This window comes from Pinus tabuliformis, chromosome J (assembly GCF_031772625.1).
Source record: "Pinus tabuliformis cultivar Carrire ecotype Pingquan chromosome J, CPIR1, whole genome shotgun sequence".
In the NCBI taxonomy this organism is placed as follows: Eukaryota; Viridiplantae; Streptophyta; class Pinopsida; order Pinales; family Pinaceae; genus Pinus; species Pinus tabuliformis.
The window spans coordinates 237,243,578-237,255,736 of NC_142295.1; positions in this window are offsets into that span (position 1 = coordinate 237,243,578).

A 12,159-nucleotide genomic window follows, 5' to 3' on the forward strand; every position below is an offset into this window, starting at 1 on the left:
GCTTGATTACCAGTCAATGATGTAAACTGTTAACAAGCGTGAGAGGAATCACCGATAAGGATGATGACCCTCAAGGTACTGCAGTAGAATTCACGTGGTGTGAATAAAGGACTTGGCGTCGAACACCACGCAAAATCTTTCGGTCGAAGGTCATTGATGTATACCTGTCACCGGAAGTGAGAAACATGCCATTGAGGCATGCAAGCTTCAAAGTACTGAATGGGGTGTTCCTAGATCAACTTCTTGGATAATGAGCTGATGTCGACAAGAAGCGATCCGTCAAAGGAGGGCCTTGATGAATCCCACATCAATGACACGGAACGGAGCAAATGATTTTGATGGAGGTGAAAACGATTTGATGATACATGGTTCAGGGTGGCGGTCATGAAAGAATGAAGTATAATGTATGGTAGTGGATGGGACACGGGTGACTTCTCTGGATGACTTCTCTTGAACATGTCGGTGACACTTATTTGATGGATCGGTAGCATTTACCCCAAATGTGGATGGTATGGCGAGACCATGGTGATGTGACCGGTGAATGAAACAACCCAACCCGACTCAGGCACGGAGTGGAAGTGTCATGTTCAAGAGCGACTTGCTACCAATAAAGATTCTTTGAGTTTCTTCCCAATTTTTCCCCAGTCATTGCTGACCAGTACCTCTTTATTTTTTTCAAGCTTGAGGAGGATAACATATGCTTGTTCTATAATTTGCCCTTCGGGCAAACCCATCGCTATGTTTTAACAAGCCTAGCGATAGTGAAACTCGTTCTCGTCTAAAGACAAGTTTGTCGCTATTAATGTTTTTAACGAGTTTAACGACAAAGATAACTCGCTCCTTTTCATTTTTAGAGAGTCTGAAAAGGTACGTAAAGGTAACTCCGAAATTCCTTTTTCGTCATCTAATCCCTTAAGTCCGAAAAAGTATAAAACAATACAGAAGGGATGAATTTTCGATAGTTTTAACGAGCCGAACAAAACAAGCGCTCGATCTTTTTGTGCAATAATCCCTCAGGTCCAAAAAGATTAAAATCTAGAGGAGGGATAGCACTTCCGGTCACTTTAACGAGCTGGAAGGCCAAAACTCGGCAATCTTTTCATATTTTACGAGTCAGATGAAAAGAGCTTAAAGAAGACTCATCTTTTGAGGAACGAGTGATAAGATGGGTAGTAGCTGATTCCAGGTAAGGGTTGGAATTTTCCAAGCACGGCAGTGTCACAAGGATGGCTGGTGAAATCACTCTTCGCAGCTGTTCCTCAAAATGGGTAAACAATCAAATGGAGGTGAATGATCGGCCAATGGAAAAGTGGAGGTGACGGTGCAAACACGACCAAGGCTTTAATGGTTGATAATGTTACATTCACGGTGGTTATTTACCGGAGGATAGTTCATTTTTTAATGAGCTTAAACGCGGATTGAAACACTTGCTTGGTCTTATGTTTATTTTTTAATGAGCATGAACTATGTGCTAAAACTGCTCGATAACATGGTCTAGTTTTGATTTTTTTTTACCATAAATAGCTTTTCCCTTTCAAAGATAGTACTGTACTTTCAATTGCTTCATCAAATTAGTTATAAATGAACAACATTTGCTTGGAAATGAGATTAAAACGCTAATATTTTACTTTGAACTACGTAAAAAGCAATAAAAAGTGTTCTTACCTCTCATTTTACCATTTCATTTGAACTTGGTTTGTTGGAGCTTTGGAGGTGCCTCTTCCCCCTTGATTTTTAGCAGCTGATTTCGGGAGATTCTGTGGACGATTCTCGGCGCCGTCTGGACCAGGTAGGAGCTAAACCTGAGCTCTTTCATTTCATGGTTTCCTTTCTGCATTCTGTGCTTCATTCTCTGCTTTTCTGAGCCCCTGGGGTTTGATGGGTTCGTTCTGCCATCAACGCACCCTGGGCATATCGAAACCTGCGCTGAATGTTGACCAGTATGAAGGCAGTTTGACATTCAACGCAAGTGGAACACTGTTGTAGGTGCGTTGGGCGCAGAAAAGGAATTTGTTGCACATTTTTTGATGAAAATTTTTGCCTGTTTCTCATCAAAATCAGGATCTAACTCCTCTCTTGTTTGTTTTTCAGAGATCTCGGAGCAAAATGACCCTTACATGGCAAGAACGAGAACATGAAGAAGAGGACATGATTGCCCTACATGATCCGGTTACAGTGAACGCGCTGCGGAACTGTGGCTTGCTGAAGTTCTTCCGCATCTCTAGCATGAGATAGCAGATAAACCTACTGTAGTATTTGCTCGATGCTTGGGATCCTATCAATCAAGTTTTCTAGATTAGGGGCAAATCTATCCCCTTGACTGCAGTAGACATTTACTTCTTGACTGGCTTGTCGAGGCGGGGTGCCCCCATCTCTTTGTCAGGTTCGGCCCGAGGGAGTGACTCTGTGAGAGATTATGTCCACCAGTATTGCAGGGAAGGATCTCAGCTGAGTAAAGACGGCAAGATCATCATCTGTGATGTCACTGACAGGTCCCTTAGGTCTATCCTGTTTACTTTTGGTAGGATGGCCGGTAGTGCGTCTCTTCATGTAGCCAACAGATCCTTTATGCAGCATGCCTTGGAATGCCTCCAACCGAAAATATTCAACTGGTGTGATGCAGTACTTCTTGTGATGAAAAGCCAGTTGACCAAGATAAAGGACGGGAGGTTGAAGAACTTTGGGTTCGGTTCTATTTTGACCGCCTTTGCCTTGGAGAAGATACCACTGATGCAGCCGCAGTACATTGCACTTGACTTACCTTCTCCTACTGAACCACGTATGCAGAGATGGGTTGTCCATATGTCTAGGCATGCTGGCCAGTCTCAGATTTCATTTTCTGATACCTTCTTCAGGTGGTTTGATCATCAGGAGATGGCTTATGCCGAGTATCCATATGCTGGCATGGACTTCCGGGGTGATCCGGATTTAGTACTGCCGGATGGCGAGCAGTGGGGCGCTATTGGTAAAATCTTTGACCATATCACTGTTTACTGTTTTTATTTATAATGTCCTTGTGCTTTATTCTATCAAGACTTTAATCAAACTCATGTGTACATGCATATGTTGGTCCTGTTTGTCCAGTAGTTCGTCTGAGAGTGCCAGCCGCTGCCCCAGCAGGAGAGGCCGTCGGGAGGGTTATCCTTCGTGACCTTGATGTGGCTGAGACTCTCGCAGCTGTGCAGGAGCAGGTTGAGAGCCTTACTCTCGGTATTCCAGATGTGAGGATCGACGAGCTACCTTTGCAGTTATAGCGGCATACTACTGTTGTGCCTAGACGATGGACTCGTCTCTTACGCATGATCGCACAGGCTGTGACTTGCTATCATGAGCATCATTAGACTAGGGTGCCCCCTAGCATTTTGAGTTTTTGGGTCATGTGACCGATTTTGTCTTGGTTACAGAACATTATATGTAAACCATAAACAGCTATATATATATATATTTTGATTTTCGGGGTTTTATTCTGGTTGAGCTATATGATCCACATGTAAAACATTGATGATGTGTTTCTTTTTATAAGTGTTGCAAATGTCTATCTAACACATAGTTTGCTAATGAGTCGGTTAATGTGTTTAAGTTTCTGGAAATATGTTGGTATTGAATAAAATCAAATTGTCTTTCCAAAATCTTAACCCTTAGGAACATGCGATAAATAGCTGGGTTTCGGATGGAATATATACCATTGAGTTGTAGTATTACGAGTTGTGAGTCTAGCCTTACAATTAGTCGGCGTATACCATGGGTGATGGCATCAGAGAGAAGTTCTATCAATGCGCTATACTCAGCGATGTTATTCGTTGATTGACCAATACATACACCTCTAAAACTTACTAACTCGCCGCTTGGATCAAAAATGGCCCAAGCTGCGGAGGACAGGTTCCGCGAACTACGACTCGCTCCGTCGGCATATCCAACACATGTCTCCAAAAGGTTTGACATCTGCAATAAATGTAAAAAATGTGGATTACTCGACCAAAACGAACACTTTGGCGAAAACAAAATACAACAAAAGCATATTGGTTACTATTTAAGCATAGTAACGCTTGAGGTACAACCCATTACGAGGTTGCGCCAGTGGAATTCTGTCATAATCCATTAACTCGTAGGCTCCTTTTGCTAACACCCGTTTAACAATATAAGGGCCCATCCACAAAGACTTAAATTTACCTGCTCCCAATTTATCGGATTCTTGGTCGTAAAGCAAGACCAAGTCACCTTCTGAGAAGACATGGGGTTTGACATTTTTGTCGAACTGCGCCTTGACTCGTTTCTTATGGGCTTCGTTAGCCAAAGCGGCATCACGACGGGTTTCATCCAATTGGATTAATTCCAAGAAACGGGCCTCTTCTTCTGAAGTTCCGGGGAGGAGATCGATTGCAAGTTTAAGAGACGCGATTTCGCACTGGACTGGTAAGACTGCTTCCAGCCCATATACCAGTTGGAAGGGTGTGAACCCGGTTGCATTCCTTACCGATGTTCGGTAAGCCCACAAGGCAGAGTACAGGATTAGGTGCCACCTTCTTTTTTGAACTCCGATCATCCTTTGCAACATGCGCTTCGGGACCTTGTTGATCGCTTCAACTTGTCCGTTGGCTTGCGGATAATACGGAGTAGAGCTGTCGTGAGACAATCCTAGTTTGGCAGCTAATTCGAGCATCATGTGATTGCGAAAATACGATCCATGATCCGTGACTATAGCCTGTGGTACGTCGAATCTGGCGACTACATGATTGAAAAAGAAAAGGGCAGTTGTTTCACCAGTATTATCTAATGTAGGCATCACCTCGGCCCATTTGGTAAAATAGTCAACTGCGACTATGATATACCCATGCCCCCCGGTCGAGGTTGGGTTACATGTCATGAAATCGATGCCCCATTTGGCAAATGGCCCAACAGCAACTATTGGCTGTAGAGGTGCGGGTGGTCTTCTGGTTTTGCTATCAAAAATTTGACAAGCATGGCAACTTCTGACTGCGGTTATGAAATCTTTGAACATTGTTGGCCAGAAGTATCCTGCTCGTAAGATTTTTTGTGCTGTAGCATATCCAGATTGATGCCCCCCACAAGCTCCTGAATGACACTCATTCAGGGCTTTCTCAGCCTCCTCATGGGTGAGGCACCTTCTCAGAACTGTATCGATACCACGACGGTATAGTGTATCACCGACGATCATGTAGTCTTTTGCTTGGTATCGAATACATTTTTGTTCAGAGTGTGAGGTGTTAGGCCTAAACTTTTGGGTTTGGAGATAAATTATTATATCTCCATACCACTCATTGCTTGTAGATATCAGAAACAAATTCTCATCCACGATTGATTCTTCGGATGTTTCATCGTTGGACAACGATGGGAGATCGCATAATAATTCTGCAAAAACTAGAGCTTTCTTTGATTTGGATTTTACGAATTCTAGATCAAACTCTTGAAGGATTGCTATCCATTTTGAATATTTGCCCCCCAGCAACTGTCGCGACAATATATAAGTCATGGGGTTGCAATCTGACAGAATGGTAGTTTTCCGGAAGAGGCCATAATGTCGAAATCTTTGTATCGCTTGAACAGCTGCAAGCGCTAGTTTTTCAACATAAGAATATTTGCTTTCTGTATCATTTAAGTTTTTACGTAAATAATATATAGGGTGTTATAGACATTTTTGTGCCTTACAGCATAGAGCATGAAATGTCAATAATCTGAGGGATCCAAAGTCCCTAAACATGTTGTTCTTACCCTTAGAGGAACAAGGTCAGCAAACCACAGCACTGCAAATCAGTTCTCCACTGAAAAACACTCAAAAACAGGTCAATTTTGGATCAAAGCAGCTGCTCCACTAAGCATCTGCGCTGAAAGACAAAAGCTCCATGGTGTACCTGCGCTGCATAGCAAGTGCAACAAAGGCTACCTACGCTGGGCGTACTTTGACATGTGGAGGAATCTTTTCTCAATGTGCCAGTGCCCAGGAAGCTTCCAAAATGACACTTGGATCAGAAGATTCGCCTAATGATGAGTTAAGAGCTTCTAAAACTCCAAATGGAAGGTAGAAACTCCGAGTGGACTCAAGGACTGAAGAACAACTGGAGTTGAAGAGGACAACAAGTCACACATCAAGCTGACTTATCTTCACTCCAAAACTCTATATAAGGATCTCATCCCATGGGATCTGGAGGCCGGAATTTTGTGCAAAGAATTGCTGTTCGTTTACAGTTGAGAGTATTGGGTGATTGCTTGAGGGAGGTGAAGAGGAGATTTCTTTCTGTCGGGAAGGTGATGCTGGATTGGACCTCTCACGGTTGTATCACCGCCTGAACCTTACTTCCTTATATTAATAAAGCATTTGAGGTTCTTCTATTCGCATGTGTTTCAATGGTGTATTGTCTTACTTGCGTATTTGATTTATGCTAATCCTTGAATCAATTATGAATGCATGCTTCTTGTAGTTTCCTTTTCTTGTCTTGTTCGCAGGATCTCGTGTAGCTGGGCCCGTGAGAAGACTTGGAGCTGGGAGCGAGCGGCAAATAGAGGAGATTGGATCGACCATTTGCGCAAGACATCGGTAAGTGGATCTCTTCCTTTCATCTCTTGCATGTCATAAAGAAGTAACTTTAGATAGCTTTGCTTCAGCTGTTGCTAAGGAACTATCACCCTTAGAGTGGGATAGGGTCATTCCGTGTTGGATACTTTTCCCCACAACAGACTGGCGCCTCCGCTGGGGATCGTGTCTTGTTGGTAGCTTGTGTTTCTTTCTATTCATTTCCTAAACAAAGGGAGTACCGAATCGAACTGCATTCGAATCCTTCGAATGCAAAGTAGAGGGCAGCTACTCTAGCTCAGTGCTGGGCATGTTTATGATTTGAAGAGCTGATCCACAAGGACTCTTTTTAGCTCTTTGTGATAGTGTTCATCTTCCTTTAATCATCCTCTAGTGTATACTTGACTGATAGCCTCTGATTTGGCCAAAAACCATTGATTTTTGAGCAAACTGTGACCCGGAATCTGAGAGAGACGAGACTTGTCTCTTCAGTGCAGCTGCAGCAAAGGCTACCTACGCTGCAACGCAGGTCCCGAAGGGGCTACCTGCGCTGATCCAGTTTTGCCTTGTGCAACTGGGATTCCCCACTGTCTGTTGCCCAGTTTTCTATATTGTTTTTGCAGCCTGTTGTCAACCTGTATACCCAGCTGAAACTACCTTTCTTTGCCTTCATTCCGCCTCAGTTGTATGAAGAATCCGTGATTGTTCTTATTGTATTTCTTGCTTTCATTCACAGTTTCCCGTAGCGAAAGTGAACTAGTCTTGCTATGAGCTCTTGGATCTAGACCTGTGATAAAGTGTCGTTGTGATTCTAAGAGCTAGTTTATTGCTGTTCATAGCTGCTTGAACATTTTCTTTCGTTATATGGTTCGAATTTCAGTATTTCTTGTGTTGAAACGAGTGAATCTTAAGGTGTTCTTTTGATTATTGGACGAAAACTTGTTTTCTTTCGCTTGAAATTGAATTCGAAATTATACAACAACTTTCTTTTTGTAATACATCAACATTAAGGAAGAAGAAAAGAAATACTTGCATTGTGCATGTGCATTTTGACAGTTTGCATGTCGATTTAGGAAAGTGCATCAGTGTGTGCTCTATGATCTGTTTGAAAAGATGATGTCTTTCTTTTCCTTCAGTAGTTAAGATTTTCATAAGTTGAAAGAATTGAAAAAGCTTGCTTATCATTCTTAGACTGCATTTAGGAGTTGTATCATACATCACGTGGTGATCCATAAAGGCAAACTGCTAAGCAAGATGAACCTAAAACGAACTGAATTTACCTAACAACACTTTGAAACATAACGAAACATAGTAGAGGTCTAGGTAGAGACGTGAACCGGCGTCGTTAAACATAGTGACTGTCGATCTCTACGAAGGTGGGTGATTCCTCCTGAGGGACGATAGCACTAATACGGACTTGTGCCCCCGCGTACCGTCGCGTATATTGGGGGACCCCTATAGGAACAAAGCCTTTATCCATAGGAAGCCGTGTCGGCCGCCCTACTGATCGCGATGCAGTGAACACAGCATTCACGAAGATCGACCACTCGTACCGTAAAATGTATTCTGTGGTTTCGCGAAAGGTTTGGCACACCCTCTGCCTAGAACTCCAGAGTAGTTTCTTTTGGCCTTTTTCAAACTCTATAACTGAAAAAGTCCATCCGAGCATTTGTCACTTCGGGCTCGTTAATACATCGAAGGAGACTAGAGTCATCTTTAGCTTTTTCTCGACTCTTAAAAAGTGAAAAAGCAAGTTGTGTCTAAAGCGTCGTCATATAAAATTCATTCTAAACGGAACATAATCACCCCTTATTCCTACGTTGATCTTTAGGTTGAGAACATGGAACACACCAACCAAGGGATTCCACATGATGGGACCCCTAGCCCTTTCTCCTCTTGGGGAGAAGTTGGTGCGCCCCACATGGCCACGTTGTCGCTTCCAGGACTGACAATTGGCCTACCAGTTTGGCTATTCTCAACCACTGTGGTTCAGACCACCACGGTTCCTGAACAGTCGAGTCAACAGTTAGACCAGTCTAAAGCTACCCTACAGCCTTCCACTTCTTATAAGCCTTCCTCCGATCCTTCTTCTTCGAGAGGTCAAGCCGCCGTAAGCGGAGCTCCCATAGAAAAGAAGAAGGAAAAGAAGAAGAAAGAAAAGAAGCAGAAGGAGCCAAAGGCGCCTGGGGGCAAGCAAAAGGCATCTAACAAAAATCCACACACAGCACGGACCGGGCCCAAATCGCCATGTGTCATATGTAGAGAGGACCACCTCCACCGTGATTGTCCCAGTATTCCCCGGATACTAAGGGACTGGTCCCCTCGTTTGCACAGTTCGGAAGCGTCAACCTCTGACAACCAGGTTGAATGCTTACCGTCGACCAACGAAAGTGAAGGTCCTAGATGACGAAGGGGAATGAGATTCCCCTGCGAACTGTGTGAAGGAAATCACACCCTCCGCCGTTGTCCCTTTTTAGACGAAGCCAAGAGAGTTTTGGAAGATCAACCGGTTGCACCGTTGCTACTTCCTCCTGGATACCAAAAACTCGCGCCAAGTCCTTCGTTGGTTGAAAATACAGCTGCCCCGCTCATAGGGCCAGCTAAAGTGTCAGTCACTGAAAGTAAACCTACTGAATCCGGACCGGACGAAAGTCCAAAGGTCGAAACGGCAGTTGACCCGGTTCTCCCTTCAGAAGTTTCATCTTCAAATACCACAGTCACTGAGGATTCATCTTCAGCTGACACCCCTACCGAAGAGAGTAAGGATGACACCGTCCAGATTCTTTTCATCAACACCGATTCTGATGAACATCAGGGCAATGTGCCCACTCCTTTATCGCAGGAAGGAGCATCGTCAGGATCATACCCGGCCGTATATTCGGTCCCACCACCAAGCAACCTGGTTGTGTCCTTTGATTGGAACCAACTAGGCAGACCCCGGTTACCAGCCAGTATACCATTTAGAATTATAGTCCAAATATACAAAATGGTGATAGCTGGGACTATCATTGATGAAGGGGCATCTGTGAGTATCCTGTCCTCTATTGCTTGGAAAGCACTGGGTTGCCCGGCGCTTTTGCCTGAGATAAGGAATCTCTCGGGTTTTGACAAAGGAACCAGTCGACCATTAGGGATTCTGCCTAATGTGCCTATTACCTTGAAAGGGAAGGCTGTCAAGATGAATTTGATGGTCGTCCAAGGACCCTTGGATTATAACCTACTCCTTAGACAAGACTACATATATTGCATGGAAGCAATAGTCTCCTCACTCTTTCGAATAATGTGTTTTCCATACGAAGGAAGAATGGTCAAGCTCGTAGACCAACTTTCATTTCCGGGATCACACATTGCAAATAGTCACATACCTATCCTGAATGGTCTATTTGATCAAGAAAGGTCTCTACCTCCGGTTCTTCTTCCTGATGAGTGCGAGTAATTCGGGAAAGTAGGGCCGGAACCCAGGGGGCATGCATCCTGGTCTGCTGGGGTCAGAGAAAACCTTGGGTGTAAAGTAGAATTTCTGCGGAAGAATATGACTAGTCCGTACCCCGTCCCCTCCTTCATCTTCGTAAAACAGAAGAGCCGGCAAGAGCTCTCATGCAGAGGAAGGGGCAGTTAGGAATGGGGTTGTTCTGGAAAAATATTCTTTTGTTAAAGTTAAGTGTGTGGCGGAGCATCGTCATTCACCGTCGCCTAGTCGGCGTCGCCGAAGAAAGTTTTGTTTGAAAGGATTAGTGGAACAATCTTTGGGTAACCTGAAAGAGGTAGGCCTCACCCGTTAAAAACAAAGGTTTTGACGGATAAGTAGGGGCGACCTTGAAATTAGACTTACACCTGGGGGCATGCAAACCTCTTGGAATGCAAGCACGGGCGGCTATTTTGTTTTTTAGTTTTTTAGGTCCTCCCTTTAAACCTGTAGGTCTAACCCGTTAAACTCGTAGGATTAGCCGATACCCAGCTTGCATAAAGAGAGGGTATGGAGCAAAGCGTAGTGAGATGAAGCTCCTTAAAAAATAGCGAGCTCTAGGAGACCTTCCTACTTTATGACTGGTAAACACGAGCAGTTTTGGCAAAGTTCATGCTCGTTAAAAAATAAACGCAAAACCGAGCAGTTTTAACGTGGACTTCATGCTCGTTAAAAAATAAACATAAGCATGTGAGCAAGCTTCCCCCCAGAGTTCAAGCTCATCCAGAAAAAATGAACCGGTAAATAACCATTTGAGACCGTAAATTCATCAGCCATAAAAGCCTTGGTCGTGTTTGTGTACCGTCACCTCCACTTTTCATTTGGCCGATCATTCACATCCACTTGATTGTTTACCTATTTTGAGGAACAGCTGCGATGAGTGATTTCACTTAGCCATCCTTGTAATACTGCCGTGATTGGAAAATTCCAACCTGTACCTGGAATCTGCTGCTATCCCTGTTTATCATTCGTTCCTCAAAATACGAGTCTTCTTTAAGCTCTTTTCACTGACTCGTAAAATATGAAAAGTTTGCCGAGTTTTGGCCTTCCAGCTCGTTAAAAGGACCGGAAGAGCTATCCCCCCTCTAGATTTTAATCTTTTTGGACCTGAGGGATTATTGCACAAAAAGATCGAGCGCTTGTCTAGTTCGGCTCGATAAAGATATCGAACATTCATCCCTTCTGTATCGTTTTATACTTTTTCGGACTTAAGGGATTAGATGACGAAAAAGGACCCCTGGAGTCCACTTTATGTACCCTTTTCAGACTCTCTAAAGATGAAAAGGACCGAGTTGTCTTTGTCGCTGGGCTCGTTAAATACATTAAATAGCGACAAACTTGTCTTTAGACGAGAACGAGTTTCCCTATCGCTAGGCTCGTTAAAACATAGCGATGGGCTTGCTCGAAGGGCAGGTTATAGAACAAGCATATGTTATCCTCCTCAAGCTTGACAAAAATAAAGAGGTACTGGTCAGAAATGACTGGGGAAAAATTGGGAGAACCTCAAAGCTTAATGGTAGCAAGTCGCTCTTGAACATGACACTTTTGCCTCCGTAAATATCGGGTTGGGTTATTATCATTCATCGGTCCCTTCACCATGGTCTCGCCATACCATCCATACATGGGGTAATGCTACCGATCCATCACATCAGTGTCGTTATAAGTTCAAGAGATGTCATTCAGAAAGTGTCAACCGGGTCCCATCCACTACCATACATCATCTTTCATCCTTCCATGACCGCCACCCTGAATCATATTTCACAGATAGTTTTCACCATCATCACTAGCTCCGTTCCGTGTCACTGATGTGGGATTCATTAAGGCCCTCCTTTGACGGATCACTTCTTGTCGACATCAGCTCATTATCCAAGAAGTTGATCTAGGAACACCCCCTCAGTACTTTGAAGCTTGCATGCCTCAATGGCAAGTTTCTCACTTCCGGCGATAGGTATACATTAATGACCTTCGACCAGGAGACTTTGCGTGGTGTTCGACGTCAGATCCTATATTCACGCCACGTGAATTGTGCTGCAGTACCTTGAGGGTCATCATCATTATCAGTGATTCCTCTCGCGCTTGTTAACAGTTTACTTTATTGACTGGTAATCAAGCAATGTCTTTCCATGTTCGACTTCAAGAAATTCTCACATGGATCGACTTGTAC